Source organism: Hemicordylus capensis, chromosome 3 (assembly GCF_027244095.1).
Source record: "Hemicordylus capensis ecotype Gifberg chromosome 3, rHemCap1.1.pri, whole genome shotgun sequence".
In the NCBI taxonomy this organism is placed as follows: domain Eukaryota; kingdom Metazoa; phylum Chordata; class Lepidosauria; order Squamata; family Cordylidae; genus Hemicordylus; species Hemicordylus capensis.
The window spans coordinates 11,501,175-11,526,934 of NC_069659.1; the positions used below are offsets into that span (position 1 = coordinate 11,501,175).

At 46.4% G+C, this 25,760-nt stretch overlaps 1 protein-coding gene across 6 annotated transcripts in view; it reads right to left on the bottom strand.

Annotated features, from left to right (window-relative positions):
- Positions 1-25,760, bottom strand: part of TENM4 (teneurin transmembrane protein 4) — a 1,105,140-nt gene that overhangs the window by 851,749 nt on the left and 227,631 nt on the right. Inside the window, exon 1 of one of the 6 annotated variants that reach the window (XM_053305919.1) lies at positions 21,298-21,504. The exons of the other annotated variants lie outside the window; for them this stretch is intronic. The gene's annotated coding sequence lies outside the window, so the exon portion shown is untranslated. Of the gene's footprint in view, positions 1-21,297; positions 21,505-25,760 lie in introns of those variants that run through there. 6 annotated transcript variants of the gene reach the window in all.

The window sequence follows — 25,760 nt, forward strand, 5'->3', positions numbered from 1 at the left end:
GACAGCTGTATTCCATGGACACTGGATTTTATTTTTTTTTAATGTTTATTTGTATCATACTATACATGCATTGGATAGATTCATCCTGCATGACATTGTCTAGCATCATCTAAACGAGTGGCCATCACATATCTCATGGCACTGAAGTTCATACATTAACAATCGTGCTTTGTGTTAGAAGATTTCTCTTTATTGTATCCTGAATCTCCTGTCAATTTGTTTCACTGGGGGGACCCTTGAGTTTCATCTATCTATCTATCTATCTATCTATCTATCTATCCATCTATCTCCTTGCTCCAGACTAATGACCTCTGCCTGCAGCAGAAACTCAGAATCAGACTGAAGTGGCTGGAACAATAGAGACCCAGTCCTGGGCCTTGACACCAGGCCGGAGCCCGGAAGCTAAAGCCACCCCCACCCCAGCAAAAGACACACACACACACACACACACACACACACACCCAGAGGCCTGAGCTCCCAGAAACAGCACATTCGAACCTGTGTCTGCAGCATGGGCGTTTTGCACACAGAGTGGGATATTCACCAATCTTCCTTTCCCCCTGGAAGTGCTCCCTGAGGGCTTCATGATCCTCAGGGACATACTTGTGGGAGAAGGGGAGATCAGTGGATAAAATTCCATTGCTGAAGCAGGAATGCAGCAACTACACACCCTCTCTCTCTTTGGCTGAATGCTCATAGTATTAGTCAGGACATCAGTCAACGAGCAACAGAATGTTGACTTTCACAACAGATCCGACTCAATTTATCATAGGACAACTGCAGCTCAAATACATTCTGCATCATTTACTATCTGGATGGGTGGTCATGGGAAGATGGAATTTTCCTTATTTTAAAAGGCATTCCCCAACTCTCTCTAGAATAGGGACAAAAAAGAGAGAGAACACGATTGAGCAGGGGCTGTCCTTGGTAAACAGGGACCATTGGAAGATGTCAGCTTGCAGATAAATCCAGAAGTCCACAATCAAGACTGTTCTGAAGGGTAATGAAGGGCAAATTGGATTTAAACTGGGGATGTACTTAACTGTCAGGCACTCTTGAGATGTATGCGGAAGCTGGCAAGAACATAAGGAAGTTACTGACATAGTATTTATAAAAAAGCTAAAGGGGAAATTAATATAATTTTTTAAAAAAGAAATTAGACAGCTGGGACTTGTGGAATAAATGAGCAATTTTGGCTTTTCGAGGCCTCACAGAATAGTTCACTGACAAAAATAATTTGGAGTTTTTTCTCTTACTTCCCACTGAGATATTGTACTTCAACAGAACATTCCGAAATGCAGGCTTATGGTTACCATAGCTTCCACCATACAATAATTATTGCCATGATTTAGACTGACCTTTCTAGTGAATGTGTCCATCAATGCCCTCTACTGGATGGAATAAAAAATGCTCATTAGCATTGCAGAGATGTCCTTCCTGTGGTCTTCGGAGTCCATAACAGCTCCAGTTTATACTATGGTGACAGCTACCCAATTGAATGAGATTTATTAAAATACTCTGCATGTGCATTAGTTCTGGCCTGAAGCCCCTGCATTTGCACTGATATTTTCATGGGTGGCATATGCGGGGGGCGGGGGCTGTGTCATGGGGAGGACCCACACATGTTTCAGGGGTGGGTGGGATAGGGTGGGAGAAGCATTTTTCTTGCTTAGGAGAGAAAATGTTTTCTGTTTCTGCTGACAGTAGCTAGAAATGTCACTTGCCTCCCTGACAACTGGCTCCACTTTCCTTCCCAGAATGCACCAGAATAAAAGAATGGCAGCTTCCTGTGATATCAGATATTTTTCCCTTTGGAAATGCATGAGTGTGATTCCATAGTGCATTCTGGGAAGGAAAATGAAGCTGGCCGCTAGGCAGACAAACAATGCTTCCGGCACTGCTGCCACTGCTGTTGCAGACTGATTCCTTGATTTACAAGGAATTAAACAAGAAGCTTAACTTTAGTGGCAGAAACGGCCTGGTTCGGATGTAACACAGAACCTTTGACCCAATGGACCTGCAGTTCCACGCCCCATCCTCCCACTCTCATGTCCTTGTTTGGATGTTGGGGAGAGGGGCCTCTTTGCAATCATTGAGGCTGCAGAGAGGTGGGGGAGCTGGCTGTGTGGGCTTCCTTCTTTCCTGAAGGACAACCCGCACAGCCAATAGCAGCTGGGATGAGGAAGGAGCTTTCTCACTCAACTCTGGTTGTGGAGACAGCTGTGCCAGCATTCAGATGTAACACTGGCACCTCCAAACTAGAAGTGGTGGCTACGAAACCTAGAGAGAACCAAAGGTGACACATGGAGTTTGGGGAAGGAAACTGCGGGTCCATTTCCCCCTTAAACTGTAGTTCGCCATGATTGGACGTCCGGTTACCGAAACTGGAGGTGAAGGGACCTCCATTTTCATGTTATGACTGAACCTGACCATGATCTTAATTATTTATTATTTCTTCACACTAGATAACAAGGTAACAATCACTTCTGTTAGAGGGGGAGAGCAAACCAACTGAACGGATAAAACAAATAATCAGAAGAACTGAAGACTGATTCCACCCCAAGGACCCAACACAGACAAATACATACAGAGATAGGATGCCTTAGGCAAGAAGAGAGACAATGCTTACTTACACAGCAAAAGTCCAACCACTGCCTTTGGATGCAGAAGTGTTTGCAGTCCTAAGCAAGATAAACACTCCTACTGCCCCCTTAGGTAATATCCCTATCCCACCCCTGAAACTTGAGGCAATTTCATGAGTCTCTCTTCAAAAGTGACAGAGTTTTTAACTTCCTCGAACACCTCAAAAATCATCAAAATGTTGGTGAAAGTGCTGCTGCTGAATAAGTTCAACCCCTCACAAATGTGTATAGCGAGTCCTCCAGTGGAGGGGAGTGGTCAAAATAGGTTTGTGCAAGTTCTGGCTGAAATTCTGCAATGGTATGGAATTAGGTATTCACCATTCTGCATATCTTGGTTTTCTTTCTTTCTTTTAAAGAAACAAGTTTCTACTTTCTAGTCTTTCTAGATCTACTTTCTAGAGTGCAAAGAGGCACTTTCTAGAGTGCAAGAGGCTAAACAGAATTTCTGGTGGACAGAGGGTAGGGTTTCAGTGACTCACAGACCTGTTAAATCTTTCTGTTATATATACAGCTTGTTCTTACATGGCTCTCCCAGTGATCTCCCATTCAAGTGTTGATGAGGTTCACATCTGCTTAACTTAGGAACAGAGGAACATAGGAGGCTGCCATATACTGAGTCAGACCATTGGTCTATCTAGCTCAGTATTGTCTTCACAGACTGGCAGTGGCTTCTCCAAGGTTGCAGGCAGGAATCTCTCTCAGCCCTATCTTGGAGATGCTGCCAGGGAGGGGACTTGGAACCTAGATGCTCTTCCTAGAGCAGCTCCAACCCCTAAGGGGAATATCTTACAGTGCTCACACATCAAGTCTCCCATTCATATGCAACCAGGGTGGACCCTGCTTAGCTAAGGGAACAAATGATGCTTGCTACCACAAGACCAGCTCTCCTCTCACTTCAGCACTGCTACAGCCTCAGATGCACCCAGACTAGGGCTGCACAACTATGAACCTCCTATAGCTCTGGACTACAACTCCCATCATCCCTGACTATTTTCCACTGTGGCTGGGGAAGGCGGAGGTTGCAGTCCAACAATAGCCCCTGACCCAGACCATTCACAGAATCCTAGCATTCCTCTGTATTTCAGGTAAGTTCTGCCTAGAGAGCATTTAAGCGTTCAGTGAAATCAAGTGATGCACCCAAAGACTGTCCCTAGTCAGATCTTTAACGTGAGCAAAACTCCACCAACATTACCTCTCACCCAAAGGAGATTGGATTGAAAGGGCAAACCTTCACACCACCCAAGTAGCTGTGGGAGTATGTGACTATGGGAGGAGCAACATCAGATTGAATGATTCTGCCGGAAACCAAGGTAAATAGATAACACGACTTTATTAAGGCCGTAGTCTTATAAAACATAAGCTGCTCCAGGAAACAGAGTTTTTAGCGACAAGAAAATACAGACCTCCGAGTTTACTAGACAGCTAAAAATGAAAGGGATGCTTTTGGAAGGTTCTAGTTCTTTGATTAAAAAAAGAGAGACTGGATTACATGTTAATCCTCACTCTTCTACAAATCCACCCTTCCCTTAGAATCACCAGTTTTGTCCCGGATGACTAATCCTTCCCTCTCTAAAGGTTGTCTCTACTGCATGTCCTTACTGGTCCATCAAATAGCACTCCGTGTTCTCTGCCTTATCACACTTGTCTGCTAGAAAATACTCCTGCAGCAGCGGGCTTCTAACTGATGTGAGAACTTCAGCCGTAGGCTGCATCTCCCCTGCTGCTGACTTCCCAGCTATATTTTTTCTGCAATTTTTTTTTAACGTTGCTTACAGTTTATTTTACTTATAACCCATTCACAAGTGCTCAGAATGGCAGAGAAGAACCAAAATCAGGTTTCTTATCTTAACCTATTTACTTATTACAATCAGAATAGAAATGATAAGTAAACAGGATACTACTACTACTACTACTACTAATAATAATAATAATGTTGGACTACAGCTCCCATCATCCCCAGCCCCAGTGGCCTTCACCCCCTCTTAGATTAGGGTTTCCCTGAGTCCCCAGATATTGTTGGGCTACAAGTCCTGTCATTGTGAGCCACAACGGCAGGGGCGTAACTTTAATAAGGCAAGGGGAGACAGCTGTGTGGGGGCCCACTGCCTTGGGGCCCCCCCCAGAGACAAGTCACATGACTGACTCCCCCAGCTGCGCACCCGCCCAGGTTTTCTTCAGTTGTATTCATCCTCCGAAATTGATGTGAGTGTTAAGACCTGGAGCTACAGTACCAGAACACCATGTCTTTCTCTAGGACCATCAAATGACTTGCATCGCCCACAATTTACAAAACCTTTTAAAAAATAATTAAGGATGATGTTCTGTTGTGACACATAGGCGTGTGTGTGTGTGCATGTACGTGTGCATGTGCATGTGTGTATACACATACACACACATTTTACTATGCTTTTTGTTACCACTATTCAGCCTCATTTAAGATTTCTTTACTTCATGAGCTGAGCTTCAGTGTGGGGGGAGGATTCTAAAATCTTGTCTCTGGGCCCACTCCAACCTTGCTATGCCTCTGCACAATGGCCGTTAGCATTGTAACCCCTGGGCTAGAGAGGATTTGAAGCAGTCTGCATCTTGTGAAATTAACGAGTGTACAGGCATCTGTACAGCACAATGTGAATCGGGCCAGAATGCCCCACTAATCTCTCCTCTGGCCCCAACGGCACAATGGTTGGGTGTTTTCCTGTCCCCGCAGACTGTCACAGCTACACTTCATAGCTGTGAGTGGGAACCACCTGCGGGGCCCATTTCTGCCCCATGATCTCGGGTCCTCCTGAGCCATCGCTTCCCTGCAGCCCCTGTCAAAGGGCGATGGGTACTTCACTCATTTTAAAAGGAAAAGACACAAAGGCAGAGCATCGGATCCTCTAGGCACGGCTGAACAGCAATGGCCGCCCCCCTGCAGTTGTTGGGCTACCACTCCCATCATACGTGACTATTGGCCACTGTGGCTGGAAATGATAGGAGCCACAGTCCTCCTGGAAGGCCAAAGTTGGGCAGCCATGCTCGAAGCCAGGGATTCTCAACATTGGGTCCCCAGATGTCATTGGACTTCAGCTCCCATAATCCCCAGCCCCAGTGGCCTTTGGTTGGGGATTATGGGAGTTGAAGTCCAATAACATCTGGGGACCCAATGTTGAGAATCCCTGCTTTAGGCCAACATTGTCCACAAGGACTGGCAGCAGCTGCTCAGGGGTTCAGATGGACAATTCACAGCCCTGTCTGGAGATGCTGCCAGGGATTGAAACTGGAACCTTCTGCATGTGCTCTGCTACTGAGTTGTGGACCTCCCTTCTACAAAAACAGACCTACTCCTTCTGCCAAGTCAGCTGGAAGTGGAGCGTGCCATCACCACAACGCCTCTCATGCATGATTATGCTACACATTAAGGGTGTGTGTGTGTCTTCAATGCCCCCCCAGGTTAGTTTGTGCCCCCTCAATCCCCCTCCACCCCCAGTTACTGTTGCTAGTGTCTATCTTATGTTTCTGTTGTGAGTCCTTTGAGGAAAGGGAACCATCTTACTTATTTATTATTCCTCTGTGTAAACCACTTTGGAAACTTTTGTTGAAAAGCAATATATAAATATTTGTTGTAGTAGTTTATCATCTCACTGGGGGACTCTGGGCCAGTCATGTATCTAGCAGCCTAACCCACCTGTGAGAATAAAAACAACCATGTACACTGCTCTGAGCGCCTCAGAGGAAGAGTGGGATATAAGTGTAAAAATGCAATCAATCAATCAATCAATCAAAAATAAAATAAAATAAAATAAAAATCTGTTGAATTGTTGCTTTGGAGAGGAGAGCTGGTCTTGTGGTAGCAAGCATGACTTGTCCCCTTAGCTAAGCAGGGTCCACCCTGGTTGCATATGAATGGGTAGACTAGGAGTGTGAGCACTGTAAGTTATTCCCCTCAGGGGAGGGAGCCGCTCTGGGAAGAGCATCTAGGTTCCAACTTCCCTGCCTGGCAGCATCTCCAAGATAGGGCTGAGAGAGATTCCTGTCTGCAATCTTGAGCTGCTGCCAGTCTGTGAAGACAATACTGAGCTAGATAGACCAATGGTCTGACTCAGTACATGGCAGCTTCCTATGTTCCTGTGTCCCTATGTGCCCCACCCCCAAAGTCTGCCGATTCTTATCTAGGACAAATGATGTCATACTGGCAGCTGAACAAGAAGCATACTTTAAAGGAAAGTGATGGAAGTTCATTTCTGTAGTTAGTTCTCAACCTATGGAAGGTTGAATAAAAGGTTAGACACCGTTTGGAGATGGGGCGTAGGGCATCTGCATTGCATGAAGAAGGTCCCAGGTTCAATGCCTGGCAGCATCTCCAGGTAGGGCTGGGAAAGACTGCCGCCTGAAACCTTGGAGAGATGCTGCCACTGCCAGTCAGTGTAGGCAATACTGAGCTAGGCAGATCAAGGGCCTGAATCGGTATAAGGCAGCTTCCTGTGTTATTTTTCCTTCCTTATTCCACTGCAGATGGTACATTTGACAAACAGTGAGCCACCAAGCTCAGCCTGGTGCCCCTTCAGGCCAGCACCCTGGGTGACCGCCCAGCATGTTGCCCAACCTGAAGGCTGCCCCTGTGTGCAGATGTTCCCCCTGCCGCATAGACACTGAGGGCCAGTTTCCACAATCAGAGCCATGTTTGGTAAGCAAGGAATCTGAGATTTTTACGGCGGACATGCTCCCAATTTCAAGGCACGTGGACCTGGAAAATTTGGGCTGGGAGTGTGCCAACCTGATACTTGCCCGGCATCATTAATCTAAGATCTGAACTTGGGTTGTCAATGTCAGGTAAAGGTCAAGCTGGCATTGCCAAAAATTTCTGGGTTCACATGACTGAAAAGCGGGAGCAGGTGCACCACGAGAATCTCAGATTCCCTGCTCACCAGACATGGTTTGACTGTGTGAACCAGCCCGGAATGCATGGGTGGAACTGGAATGTCGCCCACTTGCCACATTCCCAGTGTTGGTAAGAAAGGAGTCCTGTGTAGCCCTTTTTATTTATATCTATGCAAATCACTTTGGGCACTTTTGTTGAAAAGTGGTATATAAATATTCATCGTATTTGTACCTACAAGTGTATGTGTGTAGGGCTTCTTTGCACATCCGGGTTTCCAGTTGTGTGTAAGGGTTGTATGCATGGAGAGGAGGAGAGTTGGTCTTGTCGTAGAAAGCATGAATTGTCCCCTTTGCTAAGCAGGGTATGCCTTGGTTTGCCTTTGGATGGGAGACTACATGTGAGCACTGTAAGAGATCCCCCTTAGGGGTATAACTCAGGGTCATAACTCAGTGAAAGAGCATTTGCATGTTTGCATGCAGAGGGCCCCAGGTTCAATCCCTGGCAGTATCTCCAGGTAGGGCTTGGAAAAACTCCCGCCTGAAGTTTTGGAGAGCCACTGCCGGTCAGTGTAGACAATACTGGGCCCAATGATCTGACTCAGTATATGGCAGCTTCCTATGTTCCCTTTCACACAAATGCTGAATCCACAGCCACAGGGATGCATGACTGGCAGGGGGGCACATCAGTGTCAGGGGAGTGGCCAGTGGTCATGATCTTGTCCCCCTCCCCCAGTGCATTCTTGGTGTGGGGGGCAGATGTAGGTATGCCTCCAGTAAATGACTGAACAAGGCTTTAGTCTTTCCTTATTTGAGCCCTGAACTTAAAAAGCCAACTTCCTTTAAAGTCACACAATTAGATGAAGGAGAACAAACTGGCCAGATTGCATTTTGGCAAGGGATACTTTTTCATCCCAAAGCTCTGTTGTATGTGTCTCAAATATCTGATATCCTTCCCACACTCCTCCGTCTCACCGGCTGATTCATTTGTTCGACAATGAGGACTTACATGTTATTACAGAAATTACACTGTAAAGTCTTTGCTTCCTATCCAAACTGTCATTCTTTGACACAAACCATCAGGTAGGTAAAAGAAATCCTGGCTTGATGATCATTTGCTTTGCAATGTGCAGGGAAAACATTTTATTTCTCAGTAATGGGGAAAGTTGCCCCATCAGTTGTAATACAGCAGCAAAGTATGAGCGGCCGCAGATCTGAACGAGACACCAAGAAAGCAAAGCAGGAAATGAACTGGGAATGTTTTAAAGAGGGCTGTCAGGCTGAGCTCCGAGTGGAATTGTCTCACAGTCGTGCAGCCAGGGCTCCTTTATCCAAGGGGAAAGAACAGAAGCTGATTGAGGATGAAGTGATGACCTTAATCTGGTTTCCATAGGTGCTCTTCTTCCTTAAGCCAATGTGGGGAAGGAAATGAAAACCCTGAATTGGATCTGCTTTTGCAGAGCGGCGGTCTGGAATAATATGGCATTCAAGGATGGTTGTGCGCTATTTCTGTCCGTGCCTGTTAAAAGCACAGCTTGCCTCCTGACACAGATCTGGATAATCTGTCTACTCGCTGCTCCACAAAGACATTATGGTCTGTAGGTTGAAAGGAGCCACTGTGAGAGAGAGACCATCTTACTCTCTAAACAGCCTGATGCTCTGATCAGAATTCAGAGAATGAGAGGAAAAACAACTACGGTTGAAACAAATAGTGGTGCAGGGAGTGAATTGCCTCAACAGGCCATGTTGTCTGATGGTCTGGGGCAGGCAGGTGGATTTTATGCCACATAAAGCAGCGGATCCACACATGGGGTTTCCAGATGTTGCTGGACTACAATTCTCATCATCCCCAGCGGCCCAGATGTTGTTGGCCAACAGTTCTCAACTTCACCAGCCACAATGGCTAAAGACCAGAGTGGCTGGAAATGTTGGGAGTTGTATCCCAACAACATCTGGAAATCCAATGTGGGGAACTGCTGCCCGAATCCATGGGGCCCCTGGAAAATGGCCATTTCATCTGAAAAATTCTCCCTATCTTCTGGGGCCCCTGGAAACTGGCCATTTCATCTGAAAAATTCTCCCTTTCTTCCTGGGTTTGGGGGTTCCAAGTTACCCAATCTTGTCCCAAGTGGAATAGATGTGTTAGGAATTCTCCATTATTCCATTTTCTTGTTTGGATTTCCAAATAGTTTCCTTATTTAAAAAACAAAATGGGTTGGGGAGGTAGCTCCAGTTAAGTCTGTACCAGGATGCAAGGAGATCATGCAGCATATGCAGTACTTGCTGAGGGGGCAAATCAGCTCAGCCAGCAGCAGAAGGAAGAACCTGGAGCTCATTGGCTGGGTTTATGGCTAATCGGTCTAGAGGTATACAAATACGAAGAATATTTATACACCACTTTTCAACAAAAGTTCCCAAAGTGGTTTGATTGATTGATTGATTGATTGATTGATTGATTGATTGATTAAGTGCAGTCAAGTTGGTGTTGACTCTTAGCGACCACATAGAAAGTTTCTCTCCAGGATGATCTGTCTTTAACTTGGCCCTTAAAGACCCTCACTGGTGCCTTCATTGCTGCCATAATCAAGTCCATCCACCTTGCTGCTGGTCGTCCTCTTTTTCTCTTTCCTTCAACTTTCTCCATCTTTATGGACTTCTCAAGGGAGCTGGGTCTTTGCATAATGTGTCTGAAGTAGGATAGTTTGAGCCTGGTCATTTGTGCCTTGAGTGAAAATTCTGGATTGATTTGTTCTATGATCCATTTGTTTGTTTTCCTGGCTCTCCATGGTATCCTCAAAAGCAGTTTACATAGATATAAAATGGCTCCCTGTCCCCAAAGGGCTCACAATCTAAAAAAGAAACCCAACACAGACACCAGCAACAGCCATTGGAGAGATGCTGTGCTGGGGATGGATAGGGCCAGTTGCTCTCCCCTTGCTCAATAAAGAGAATCACCACTTTGAAAAGGTGCCCCTTTGCTCAGTGGGCAGGGGTTGTATGTGCTGGTTGCAAGAAAGCAATCTCTGTAGGATATCAGTGATTGGCTTAGGTTGCAAAAGAAAAGATGTATCCAGGTGTGACCGGTGAGCAATCGCCCAAGCTGAGCCCAGGCAGGAGAAGGAGCCGTATTGAAAGATGCTGGGCCTGGCACCTGCATGCCCCAGGGTGGGGCAACCCAGAGTAGGCAGCCCAGGAGGCTGCTTGTGTGGAAAAGGACCGCACCTTGTGACCACACCAGACAATGCCCTCCTAAGGCAGGCAGAAGCCCGGACAAGACGATCAAGCAATGCAGTAGGGTGGAGCTGGAAAATCCAGGACATGTGTTGCAGGTGGAAATTGCTCATCACCTGAGTGGAGGCAAGGTGCCACAAGGAACAGCAGAGGAAGGAGACTGGAGGCGTTTGCTTTGAGTAGCATCAGGAAGCTCAAAGAAAGAAGGGGTGCTGTGGAGTAATGGACTTCACCTAAGCCTATAAAGAATCAATCGAGTGAGAGGCAGAGACAGCATCAAAAGCAGGGTGAAGTGAACCACTGCATGATGTAACCCAGGAACTGATTAAATCTATTGTGGTTACTCTGGTCTGTGGTCTCCTCTGTTGCCCCATGCTACCAGGCAACACCCCAGGTCCCTTTGATACTGAATTCCCACCACCACAGAAGCACCCACACCAGGTTTCTGCCTTTTGGAGATTAAAATAGATCCCTGGGTTGATGGATAGCCAAGGTATGGTTTCAAGCAGAGAGAGGCAGAAGATAGATCAGGATTTACTGGGAGATATTGGGGGTGATTTGCAGTAGATCAGTAAGAATGACTAGGCAACATCCAGACTAAAGCACTCCTGACTAAATCTCACTGAAAACAATAGGAGTTGTTAGTGGTGCTTAAGTTGTCTCATCGGTTTCAATGGTGCTTAATTATGGCTGACTTGTTCCAGGTTAAGGCAGGGTGTCCACCAAGGCGCTGGCAGGGAGCCAGGAGTGCAAAAGATCTCAGACAACTTCAAGGGGGAAGGGATCAGAACCTCAGCCAGCACCAAGCAGGTAAGCAAGAACCAGTTGCTGCAACAAAGAAGAAGTATTGCTCCAGCATATTCTTGTAGTAGTCTGCTGGTTTTACAGCTGCTGTTGAAGCAGAGTGAATTGGCCCCACTTCTTCCCTGGGGAAAGTCTCTGAGCCGGGTCTCATGATCAATGAGACTCGGTTTGGGGAGCTAAGTGGGGAGAGCGGGATAAGCGTGCTCTCCCTGCACACGAGCAGGGCGGGAGCCCTGAGTGGCCGGATCGTCTGCCCACACGATTGCTGGCTCCATGACGGAGCCGGAGGGGGCTGGAGAATTCAGGGGCTGCGTGGCCTCCGGAAGCTCCAATATGCCCTGCGTGAGTGCTCAGGGCATACTGGAGAGACCCCCGGAGCCAGGAGGGGGCTTTTAGATTCCCCTCGTGGGTCTACTCATGAGTAGCCACAGAGTGGAGCCGCGCTGTGGCTACTCACGATCTTAAATGAGGCTGAATAGTGGTAACAAAAAGCATACATACCCCCACCCCCAAAAAACACCCGTATGTGCCACAATAGAACATCATCTTAAAATATTTTTTGAAGGTTTTGTAAATTGTGGACGATGCAAGTCATTTAATGGTACTAGAGAAAGACATGCTGTTCTGGTAGCTCCAGGTCTTAACACCCACATCAGTTTCGGAGGATGAATACAACTGAAGGAAGCCCGGGCAGGTGCGCGGCTCGGGGAGTCAGTCATGTGACTTGCCTCTGGGGGGGCCCCCCAAGGCAGTGGGCCCCCAGACAACTGTCTCCCCTTGCCCTATTATAGTTACGCCCCTGACCACTCCTAGTATTATGAATACGTATATACCACTTTTCAGCACAACTTCTCAAAGTGGTTTACACCAAAAAAATAAATAAGATGGTTCACTGTCGCCAAATGGCCCACCATCTTTCTTTTATTTATTTGAGGTAAAGACTAGCAACATGGGAGGAAAGCTGGTCTTTTAGTAGAAAGCATGAACTGTCCTGTCTGCTAAGCTGGGTCCACCCTGGTTTGCATTTGAATGTGAGCACTGTAAGATATTCCCCTTATGGGATGGGGCCGCTCTGGGATTAGCATCTGCATGCTTGTATGCAGAAGGTTCCCAGTTCGCTCCCTGGCATCTCCAGGTGGGGCTCAGAGAGACTCCTGCCTGCAACCTTGGAAAAGCCGCTGCCAGTCTGTGTAGACAATACTGAGCTAGATGGACCAATGGTCTGATGGTATAAGGCAGCTTCCTTATGTTCCTATGCTCCGAGGCACGCCACCCCTTATTTTTAAGTGTATTCCACCCCTTTGAGCCTCTATTAGTTTTACCCGGTTTCTATTAGCAGACCTTGGGGTTCTAGTGAAAAAACAAAGTAGATCCTGAAAGCGTGAAGTCTACCCACCCTGGTATAAAGATTGCTGTTGCAATGTGCTGGATGTTTCATTTTTGCTGCACAAAGGAGAGGGCATACTCCTGAGACACCCCAGCCAGCAGCAGAAGGAAGAACACCAGAGACAGGAGGAGGTCTGTGGCCTGGAGCTCATTGACTGGGATTGTTGCTAAATTTGTTTGCAGGTTCAAGCTGCAAGCGAAGGCCTTAGAGTGCCCAACCCCCTGCAAAAATGGCACTCACACTGAGGATTTATATGGTAGTGAAATATTTGCTCAAGGAGTTTATTATATTGAGTGCCTCTTCTGGTGGGATTTTCTGAGTGCAGTGCACTCTCATTGGAGGTATCCTGAAGAAATAGATAAGTTGTTCTAGTAAGTAGGCAGTAACTAATCCCTACAATTGAACTAAACTTGGTCCGGATTGGTTAGGAAGTTCACAAGTTAGCCCACTTGTGCCTCAAATGTTTATGCATCCACCATCTTGAATTGGGGTGGATGGATGGCATCATCACAAAATATATTTTATTTTTTATTATTATTTATTCGATTTCTATACTGCTTTTCCAAAAAATGGCTCAGGGCAGTTTACACAGAGAAATAACAAATAAATAAGATGGATCCCTGTCCCCAAAGGGCTCACAATCTAAAAAGAAACATCAGATAGACACCAGCAACAGTCACTGGAAGTAGTGTGCTGAGGGTGGATAGGGCCAGCTACTCTCCCCCTGCTAAATAAAGAGAATCACCACGTTAAAAGGTGCCTCTTTTGCCAAGTTAGCAGGGGTATATATTTGAGGTCTCCTTACAACTGTATCAAATTTGGTCCAAACTGATTCCCTCTTGCACCTCAAATGTTCACTTGTCTGCGATCTTGGATCAGAATGGATTGCATAATTACAAACTACACCTTTGAGGTGTCCCTACATGTCACTCACTGCAACTCTACCCAATTTGATTCAAATCGGTTAGGTGATCCACAAGTTAGCCCAATTGCACCTCAAATGCTTGCATCCACCATCTTGAATCAGGGTGGATGACATCACAAACTATGCCATTGAGGTGTCACTACAACTGGTGTGATGGAGCCAGCGTGGTGTAGTGGTTAGAGTGCTGGACTAAGACTGTGGAGACCCGGGTTCAAATCCCCATTCAGCCATTATACTTGCTGGGTGACTCTGGGCCAGTCACTTCTCTCTCAGTCTAACCTACTTCACAGGGTTGTTGTGAGGAGAAAGTATGTAGTACACCGCTCTGAGCTCCTTGGAAGAAGAGCGGGATATAAAAAATGATTAAAACAAAAAACAAACCAAATGTTTGGTCCTGATTTGGTCCATATTGGTCTAGGCATTGCGAAATTGATGCGGGGTGGGAACACAGACGGACAAAAACATGGAATGCCTGGTGATCTCATAAGTCTACTGGAAAGTAGACTAAAAATGGTTGCTATACTCCTTGTAATATGCTGCAGTTATAAACCACTGTTTACTAAGCAAAGAGGCACCTTTTAAAGTGGTGATTGTCTTATATTTGGCAATGGGTGAACAACTGGCCCTGTCCAACCGCAGCACAGCATCTTCCCAGAGGCTGTTGTTGGTGTACGTCGGATGTTCCTTTTTTGATTTTGAGACCTTGGGGGCGGGGGGAGAAAATATCTTATGTCTTTTTCTATGTAAACCAACTTTTCTATGTAAAAAACTTTTGTTGGAAAGTGGGATATAAAGTGGAGTAGTAGTAGTAGTAAAGTTGCAACATAGGGATGTGCAGAAAACCCTGGAGAAATTTCACTCCTTGGCTTCCCTTGAATATTTCCCAGTGTTTCTCCTTGGCAGGAACTCTGAAATTTGCTTTGAATTTCACTTTTAAAAAATGTCAGTGCCAGCTCTAATTTTCAGGGCACAGTAAGTGGGGAGAAATGGCTTTGGATGATTTGGAAGTCATTGCATATGCAGTGCTGATTTGGAGTTGCACAGTACGACCGAAGATAGTGTTTGTCTTCCGTGTAGGTTGCTAAGAATGAGCGCAGGGTTATTTTAAAGTGGGCATTTATTTTTATATTTAGTGTCTTTTAAATGTTTGTCTGCTTCTCTCTTGGTAAATGCATTAACCCTTAAGGATGGGGCTGTAATCTGCCATATTTTAGTCCAATGCAGGTACTGGGCCATAAAAGGCGGAACCTGGTTGCCTGTCCTGCACCCTGTTCTGCTTCACATACTTGCGTGGGGGAGGATTTAAACAGGGATGTGGAAAAACTGACTGAGAAAATTCTCTGATACTTCATCTTGGGAGGAACCCTGACATTCTCCTACAGATTTCACTCTGGAGAAAATTCAGTTCCAGACCTAGTTGCAAGTCATTGACTTGTGCAATAATTTTTTCGTTCACACAAAAAACATGTACATGTGTAGACTGTCATGGACCCGAACCCACCACCACACCATGCAGAGGTGGACAGTGAAAGCTCTGAGGACAAGGCATTCCCCTGGGCTCCGAGTCCCCTGGAGACACCCACAGAATCCAGCCCCGAGGCTCCCTTCTGGAAACCATGTGTCTCACCAGCCACATCAAGACAGAGTAAAGAAGGCTCTGAAGATGAGCAAACCAAAGAGACACTTAATCCTAAAGAGTCTCCGCCCTTACTTTGCCCCGAGGATACTCCGTTGCCCATATCCTCTGACTTGGAAGAAGGCCTTGACCCTCCAGGGGCTGAAGAATCACCTCCTTTCCGTAGGAGCCAGTGGTCAAGGAATAGAGATTGCCCCCTTTAAACAGCCACAGTCCCTGAAAGAGGAGGCGGAGCCACAGACTGCAACCTGCCTGCAGCCAGACTATAGGAGAGCTCAGTCTGCAGTAAGCAGTTGCTGATGAAGCAACATCTTTGTCAAAGTGCCTGTCCGTCATTCCTTCTTGGTCTAGAATCCTGGTTCCTGATCCTTGCCTGCCCTTGACCACGCTCTTGCCTGCTAGGCATGTGCACGGAACCATGGCGGGGCTGTTTGAAGGCAGTGGGGGTCTCCCTTTAAGAGCAGGGGGAGGGTGCACTTACCCCTCCCGCCGTTTCCCCCCCACCGGTCAGTTATTTAAAAAAGCCCATCAGGGCGGCAGCGTACCTCCCTGCCGCCCCATTGCCCTTGTCTTCTGGACATGCGCATGCCCATGCCAGCGTGCGCAGGCACCTCACCAACTTCCGGTCATATCTAGAAGATGCGGGCAATGGGGTGGCAGGAAGGTAAGCTGCCGCCCTGATGGGCTTTTTAAAAAACTGACGCTGGTGGGGGGACAAGTGGCGGGAGGGGTAAGTGCACCCTCCCCCACTCTTAAAGGGAGACCCCCACTGCCTTTGAACCAGCAGAACTGCCGGTTCCATGCACATCCCTATTGTCTGCTCCAGTGTGCCGCTCCATTTAGACTCCTGGTTTCAGACACACGGCTCCCACGGACTATGCCTCACATCTCCTCCTGAGTGGTTCTCTTGGTTCTGGACGGTCACCTGACCAATGTACCTCTTGTTGGCCTTTCTCTGCTGGAGAGTGCTCTGCTCAAGTTCTCCCCGGCTGGGCGAGGCCATTGAGCTGTGCCAGCTGAGAGACGGCACATCCATCGGCCATTGCTGGCCACACCCCTGGTGCAATGTGCACACCGATGCATCATGTTGTTGGAGGGGAGCATGACTGGCAATGGGGCACAGACCCATTGCCCTCTGCCAGCCAACCAGCCAACAAACTGCTTCACCAGTTCAACAGCTTTCAACAGTTTCCTTTCTCTCCTGCAGACAGGTCAGGGCTATGGGGATGCCCATTGTTACACATCTTCCCCAGGTTACAACCTTGCTACACCCTGAATAGGGCTTTCCTATAGGTACCCTCCATTTGAGAGACCTGAATCCCGGTTCAAATTTAAAATGAACGCAGGGACAGGTATTCACACACAAACTTGTACATCTATACAGACATCTGAACTCGGGAGCAATATGATATTTGAACAGGGCTGTTGTGACTTTTTATTAAGGTATGTTTTCAGTAAGCTGCTCAGTTTTGTCCAATGGGCTGATTTTGAAATTTAATAATAATAATAATAATAATAATAATAATAATAATAATAAAATAATTAATTCGATTTCTATACCGCCCTTCCAAAAATGGCTCAGGGCAGTTTACAAAGAGAAATAACAAATAAGATGGCTCCCTGTCCCCAAAGGGCTCACATTCTAAAAAGAAACATAAGACACACACCAGCAACAGTCACTGGAAGTACTGTGCTGGGGGTGGATAGGGCCAGTTACTCTCCCCCTGCTAAATAAAGAGAATCACCACGGTAAAAGGTGCCTCTTTGCCCAGTTTATAGGGGAGAATATTCTCTCTGTGTGTATAAATAAGCAGAGGGCTGTCCTTTTTTATTTTTTGCTTATGTTATAAAGTATGATCTACTTGGATATTGTAAACAATATTAGTAATACCTATATAAGGCATCTGTATAGTTACCCTTTCTCTCTCTTCAGGCTTCCAGGAGCTGCTTGGCAGCATGCAAGAAGCATCAAAGAGATCCTTTCCACCCAGGTGCAACGATTCCTCATCCTTGACAATGTGGCACTGTCAGACCTTAGCCATTAATATAAATTTCCCTACCGACACAGCTGTAAGCACTAAATGACAATGGCGGTTGTATTGCTAATTTATGCAAGCACTGGGAGGGAAACTAACCCAGTATTTTGTTATGTTTTCAGGGCCTGACTTTTGTTCTCAAATGTCAATCGGGTGTTCAAATGCCAGAGAAGGCTGCTGTAGTCTAGTCTGTAGCTAGAATTCATGCTTGCAATGACTCCACAGATCCACGAGCCTAGAGAGCGCCATATAGCAGGAGAGGAAAGCTATCTTGACACTAATGAATTAGCCTCCATAACAATTCGGTAGATAATTCCAGGCATCCCATTTCAAAAGCATTCTAGCAAAGTAAGGGGAACTCTGCAAAAGGACAAGTACAGCAATCCAGGGGATGGATAATCATTCTTTTGAAGAAAGGTTTACACAGTAGGGACATCTTAACTTTTTTTTTAAAAAGACAATCAAATGTGGGGATATGATTCAGGTTGGTAAAATCATGACAGATGTAGGGAGAGTGAACAGAGAAAAATGATTCATGCTTACTAAAGGGGTGTGAAACACATTTGAGGAATTCTCCTTTGAGCTTTCCTGGCCCTAAGCAGCTAATTTGCACAAGATAATCTGACTGCAAATGTTATTTATTGAGGTCATTCTCACAACCAGCCCTTTCTGGGTAGGATAGGGTTAACCAGGGTACAGAGGCACATCTGGAGCCTCGGAACCCTCTCCTACCCAGTGCCTGTCAAGCTGGGCTACCCAGCTTTTCTACCCTGCCCTTAACCTAGTTCGGACAGAAACGTCCACTGTCCTACTGTGGTTTGTGGTTGTGTGGGTGCCTCTGGCGGCTTTTGTGGCTCCCAGGGCCGGCGATGATAGAGTGCTGTGGCTTGCGAGACCGGGGGAGGAGCCCTCATGCATTGGGGACTGCCTCTCTGCTTCCTGTTCAATGCATCATGGGATACTGGAGGACTTCCTCCTCCTAATCCCAGCTCTGCCAATTGCTCTCCTCTCCGCTTCCTGTTCAGTGCATCGTGGGATACTGGAGGACTTCCTCCTCCTAATCCCAGCTCTGCCAATTGCTGCTGCGCTGATGGTCTGAGTGCACAACTGGCACTTGGCAGAGCCAAAAGGAGCCTCTAATCATCTGGAAGGAGGCAGGTAGGAGCCTGCCTCCCCCTAAGCCAGCCCCAGCTTGGTCCTGTGAATGACCTAATTATTTATTTAGCAACTTTCTAGGCTTCCTTCAAAAAGAAGAGTCCAGAGCACTTTTCAACAGGATGTTAAACCCATATATAAAAACCACAATGGAATAATAAAAAACCAATAACATCAGAAAAGCAGCTGCAAAAAATAAATAAATAGTAAATTCCAGCAAATCATTATGACATTATGACAACACTATAACCAGATACAAAAATACTTGAACTGGGTGGATTTTTAAAAAGTCTTTGCCTGGTGCTGAAAAGACATTGGTGAGTGCCAGCTAAGTTTCCCTGGGAAGGGCATTCCACATCTGTGGTACAACCCAAAAGGCCTTCCTTCTCCCTAGTCACTGACTGCCTGTTTTCATGTCCTCTCACAACCTGGCCTGGAATTCGGTCTCAGATGAAGATTGAAAGGTTTGTGCAGGTGTAGCCCAAGGTAGTGCCCACCAGGCAGTGTTCCCTCTAACAGGGATTCCCAGATGTTGTGGACTACAACTCCCAGAATCCCCAGCTGCAATGGCTTTTGCTTGGGGATTCTGGGAGTTGTAGTGAAATGCTGCCTTGCCCCACACCCCTGGTGGATGGCCAGCACCCATTTAAAGAGGACTCTTGCAAGTTTTGAAAGTGGAACGTTGGGCAGGAAGGAGGGAAGCTTGCCAGCAGCCTCTTCTCCTCTTGTGCTCCTTGCAAAGCTTGCAAGGGTCAAGTCGGTCCCAAAGAGCTGTTCCCATGGCAGTGGCGAAGGCCAGGGCTGTGCCTGCTGCCAGTGGCCTATTACTTTACCACCTGAGATGACCGCCTCATGAAACGACCACCTGCTCACGTGGGAGAAGACAGTGCATCACATAGCCCGGTCCTAAGCCATTCAGAGCCAGACAGCAAGCACTTTGAATCACGTCTGGAAGTGAACCGGCAGCTGTTTTAAAACAGGCAAGTTATGTTCCCTGTAGCTGGTCCCAGCCAGGGATCTAGCTGCCACATTTTGTACTAACTCAAGCTTCTGAGAAGTCTTCAAAGGCAATCCCACACACAATGCATGACAGTGATCCAAATGAACCACTACCAGGTCACAGGTAACTGTGGCCCAGCTATATCTATCGAGGAGGGGCTGCAGCTGGTGCCTTAGCCAGTAAGCATGCAGATGTAATACGTGTGGCAAAAACTGCTTCTTTGCCACATGTTTTGCCAGAGCATCGATCTTCAGTTGTGCCCTGTGTCGGATTTGAGTCGAATCCTTCTCCACATGTGCTCCAGTCATCTACCTTGCTGCTTCAACTTCCGGAGTTCTTCCATATACTACAGAGCTAATATAGAAGTGATCCTGTCTACTACCCTAGTGATTTCATTATTCCAAATCTTCACCACTATATCAACAGAATCACTGGCAGAGACCACCTTAAAACCTTCCAAGGTTTCTTGGAATCCTATTGGATCCAATAGCCTTCTCGGGCAGGCTAACCTAATAGGTCCTTTACCCCCCAAAAGGTGGTTAGGGGCTGTGAATAGAACCTTAATCAGATGGTGGTCCATCCATGACAAAGTGGAAACCATAGGAATCGGCACCCACGGAACACCTCCCTGATCGGAGCAAAAGACTAAATCGGGCATGTGACGAGTAATATGCACCAGCCCCAAGACCACTTGAGAAAGGCCCATAGTTGTCATGGCCACTATGAAGTCCTGAGCTGCCTGACAACTCGGTCCCAAAGTGAACATCGAAGTTGCCCTGGGCAACTCCAATGTCAACTACATAACCAATTATTCCCTGCCTCAAGTAATTTATAATCTAAAGTTTGACAGTGAGGAGAGAATAGGGGAAGAGGAAGGAGGAGGAAACACATGGGCAGTGAGGGGTGAATGCAAGCAGAAGCATTTAAACTCTGTTGTATTGGATTTGTTTGAGCCGCCAATGGAAGGAGAGCTGGCCTTGTGGTAACAAGCATGAATTGTCACCTTTGCTGAGCAGGGTCTGCACTGGTTTGCATTTGAATGGGAGACTACATGTGAGCGCTGTAAGATATTCCCCTCAGGAGATGGAGCCGCTCTGGGAAGAGCATCTGAGGTTCCAAGTTCCCTCCCTGGCAGCATCTTCAAGACAGGGCTGAGAGAGATTCCTGCCTGCAACCTTGGAGAAGCCACTGCCAGTCTGGGTAGACAATACTGAGCTAGATGGACCAATGGTCTGACTCGGTAGGGGGCAGCTTCCTATGCTCCTATGCAGCTACTCATTGTGGGTTCATCCACTGCACACCCCAAACCTCTGATGTGCACAACCGGAAAAGGATGCAAGGGCAGGAATGATTGTTTTGAATATTCATAGTACAGCATGTTGGTGACAATCTGCTCTAAGAACCAGAGCTCAGGTTAAGTAGCTAGGGGAAGAGATCTTTCTAGGGCAGAGGAGATCCCTGGCCATACCTCCCCCCCACCGACCCAATGGTGGTTGCTGAAGTGTTTCCTGGAATCCACAAGTATACCCTGAAGGCATTAGCCTTCCTGCAGCAACCGGTATTCAGTGGCATACTGCCTCTGGAAATTGAGGCCCCAAATAACCACAATAATTTATAGTCTCACCTCTTCCATGAATCTGTCAAATCTTTTAAAGTTGTCAAAACCAGTGGTCTTTTGGTGGCAGTGATTTCTGCGAGTCTCTTAAATGTTGGGTGAAAAAGTACTTTCCTTTCCCTCTCCTGAATCTCCTGGCAATCGGTTTTAAAGGGTGCCCTCAGCTTCTAGTAAAGTGAAAGAGGGAGATTTTTTTTCTTTCTTTGTCCATTATTCTCCCCCACTCTAATGCTATAATGTTATACTTCTGTATGGCCTCCTTAGTAGTTTTTATTTCTGAACTAAAAGGTTCTAAATGCTTTCGTGGCTGCCGAACTTGAAAGGGTCACTCAGATTCAATCGAGGACCCCCAAATCAGTTGTCACTAGGATTGGTGATTCTGTGGAGGTAATTTTGCATGCTTGGAATCTATTAAAACAAAAGAGAAAATTGCTTTAATCCACCTGTTGTTTTTTTTTTAAAAAGTCTATTGTATAAATGAAAGCTTTGTGAAGACTACTGAGATTGCCCCCTCCACCCTGCTATGATGATGGCTCTCTTTTTATAATAAACATCTTATTTTAAGTAATATTATATCATTGTACTGGCAGGGGAAAGACAGTACAGTATGGCGAAATGGAGAAACACTGCCCAAACATGCAGTGGGCCCTATCCACCCCCAGCACAGCACACACAACACAACAGGCTGTTGCTGGTGTCTATCTTATGTTTCCTTTTATGGATTGTGAACCCTTTGGGGACAGGGAGCCATCTTATTTATTATTTCTCTATGTAATTTGGGAACTTTGGTTGAAAAGCAGTATATAAAAGCTGGTTACTGCCTGCTTGACGAGGTCATCTGAGGGGGCTCTGCTCCGGGTGCCGACAATGAGGGAGGCTCGGTTGTCGTGCACACAGGACAGGGCCTTCTCCGTTGCTGCCCCCAGACTCTGGAATGCTCTCCCGGTGGCTATTTGCTTCTCGGTCTCCATCACAGTTTTTAGAAAGCGTGTTAAATCTTGGCTTTTTGCCCAGGCATTTATTTGATTCTCTGCTGCTTCTCTTTGTACTCAATATTGCTTTTATGCTTTTGTTTTAAATTCTTAATCAGATTTGTTTAATTTTTTTCCACTTAATATTTTAATGGTGTCTTTTTTACCATCTTGTGTTTAAATTTTTGCTGTAAACCGCCTTGGGATTTTTAATGAAAGGCGGTATATAAATTTAACAATAAATAAATAAATAAATAAAATATAAATATTCATCCTATTTGTATTCTCTATCTCTAAAAGCTCCATTTTAAGAACTGCCATTCAACAGACTGACTAGCCACTGGAGGATTCTAGTCAGTTAGGAGATGGGATAATCCCTCCCAATCACTTTTCACAATTAAAGGGCGAATCCGCTCTTCCCTAAAAACACAAAAGTTTAGCAGGGGTGCTGTAGCTCAGTGGCAGAATTGAAACCAGGTTCAATTCCTAGCATGTCCAGTCCAGCCTCCTGTCTGAAACACTGGCTACTGCTGCACTGCCAGGCAGAGCAGACCGTACTGAAGTAGGTGGACCAGTGGTCTGATTTAGTATTTAGTATAAGGCAGCTTCATACATGCACATTTCTCACGTGGGTCCACCTAATCTGTAACTTTCTGAAATATTTTCCCAAACTGGTTAATAGACAGAGGAGAGGCCTTGTTCTTAAAGGGCTTGAAACTGCCAATTCAGGAAGCATGGTTCTCCCTCGAAATTGGCTTTGTTTGCTTTTAGTGACATCACCACACAGCAAAATCTGATTGGCTACATAGCATCCTGACATCCTCTTCACACTCTCTAATGTCCCAGCTGGCTGTGATTGCCTATGTGACTATGGCCAGGGGAGTATTGTCCTTAACTTCAACTGGCTTCATTGGCCCTCAGTGATGGCAAACAAAATCTGATTGGTTACATAATGTCATGACACTATCCCATTAAAAATGTGTTCCCTAGTTGGCTGGGATGACCTATGTGACTATTCACATAATCATCAGAAAAGATAGCACCAAAGCACCAGCAGGTTGGGGAAGCAAAGGCAGCAAAGAAGAGGGAACAATAACAACTGTTTACATTCACAGAATGTAAAAGGAGTTCAAGAAATATTTCTGCTCCCTAAAAGCACTATTATTGGCCTGAACATCAGACTGGCACCCAGCCTAGAATAATTAACAACAAAACCCACAAATTTAGGGTAGGTTCACAAATAATGACAGCAAGTACGTAGGAGGGAACCGCCATTCTTCATAAGCATGTGCTCCCACTGCTACTACAGTAGTATACACAACTCTTCAACCAAAGTTCTCAAAGCAGTTTGAATGAAATAATAATAATACTAAATTAATAATGCATACATAAGATGGTCCTCTGTCCCCAAAGGGCTCACAGTCTAAAAAGAAACATGAGACAGATACCAGGAACAGCCACTGGAGGGATGTTGGCCCGGGGTTTGGATAGGGCCAGTTGCTTTCCCCCTGCCAAATAGAAGAGAATTGCCACTTTAAGAGGCGTCTCTTTGCTCAGTTGGCAGGAGTTAACTGGGGTTAGCTGGGGTTAACTCCTAGTGCTTGCTGGCACATCTGCCCCTTTCTGTGCCATTCAAAGACAGAAATGTTGGGTTGTCAATGTTAGGTCCCGTGCAACACCCAACATTTGTAATATAGATTTGAAGTTAAGTGGTCCATTGTGGGATGGGGGAGGGGTCTGATACTGGCAACCAGACATTTCTGGGTTTGCACAACATGGAAAGGAGCAGAAGTATGGCAGCAAGCCCTAGGAGCATGTGCTTGCTGGGACAGTGGTTCCTTCCTACTTACTTGCCACCCTTACACAAGAAGTTGCCCATCATGAAGGAAAGACAGGGAAAAATGCATTTAGTAGGGATGGGGTTTCCAGTAACCCTATTTGTAGATGTCCAGGGGGCAGTGGTGCCGAAGACACACTCACCATAATGCTTTATGCTCATTTCCTTGTGCATCCTTTCCTAGAAAGCAATGGCTTCATATCACATGAAGTCCAGGAAATAACTGCAGATGCTGACTATGCTCTCCAGTGTGTCTATGCACTGCTGGCCATGTTGACCTCTGCATGTTCAGCTGGATGCACATGGAGATCCCTTGAACACACCCAGTTGAGTGTGTGGAGGTCAGGAACATGGCCAACAGGTGTGGTCCCACGCCCGCCTCCATGCTTTCACTCACCTGGTAAGGGTGTGTGTGTGCAGAAAATGCTATCGCGGTGGGAATTTATGCTTTAGTCACATCCAGGCTTTAATTTTGAAAGATGCTATACACTGGGCTGCCTTTGAAGTGCTCTCAGGAGTGAAAACTGGTACCAAATATGTCTGCTAGACAGTTAGCTATGTGAATTTACATTACACCAATTTGGGAGCAACTCTGAGCTTCACAACATGTTGGTTGCTGGGCCCAGTTCAGTCTAGCCATCAGCTAGAGCAAGGTCTTTCTTGCCTGTGGCACAATTTTAAGAAGCAAAAAAAGATTGAGGCACACTGCCCTCCAAGCATGTGCATGCGTCTCTGTGTGTGCATGTGCGCTCTCTCTCTCTGTTCCCGCCCCCCCCCCCAGTGGCCAACATATTAAAATGTATATTTATTTGTTATGCACTGGGAGGTCATTACAGCGCAAGTCACCTGAAAAGGCAGGGTGTTTGAATGCCCCACATTTGGAGGTGCCTCCCTCCCCTTACACACCAGGAGGGATGGGTCTCTTGCTGTGCATTATGGAATGAGCTGCCTCCAAAATTTGGGAACTTAAACTGTCCACTTTTGGAGCTGACTCAGAGATACGATGTGGTGCACCAGCCAGCATTTTGTGGCACACCAGCTAGGAACCTAGGAAGCTGCCTTATTTTGAGTCTGACTCTTGGTCCATCTAGCTCAGTACTGCCTACACTGACAGCAGTTCTCTAAGGTTTCAGGCAGGAGTCTTCCCCAGCCCTCTCTGAAGATGCTGCCAGGGACTGAACCTTGGTCCTTCTGCAAGCAAAGAAGACTCTCTATCAATGAGCTACAGCCCCATTCCCTACAAAGAAAAGAAAAGAAAGGAGCTTAGGAAGCTGCTTTCTACCGAGTGAGACCACTGGTCCATCTAGCTCCTTATTGTCTACCCAGACTGGCAGCAGCCTCTCCAATTTCCCAGGCAAGAGTCTCTCCCAGCCCTACCTGGAGATGCCAGCAATTGCACCAGGGACCTTCTGCATACAAGGCAGATGCTCTGCCTCTGAACTACAGGCCCATCTTCCAAATGATCCTACAATCAAGCATTGTTGCCATTTGGAGAACGCTGAGCTGGAACACTGTAGTTGCTGCTGCTGCTGTCCTGCAAAGAGTGAAAGAAACCTGAATCTGCGGCCACCACAAGGAGAGGGAGCCCACCAGAGACCTCTTTGCTGAGTGCCCAAACCTGGAGCTGGCCCTGCTGTTGGGGTTTTCTCCTTTCATATTGCATA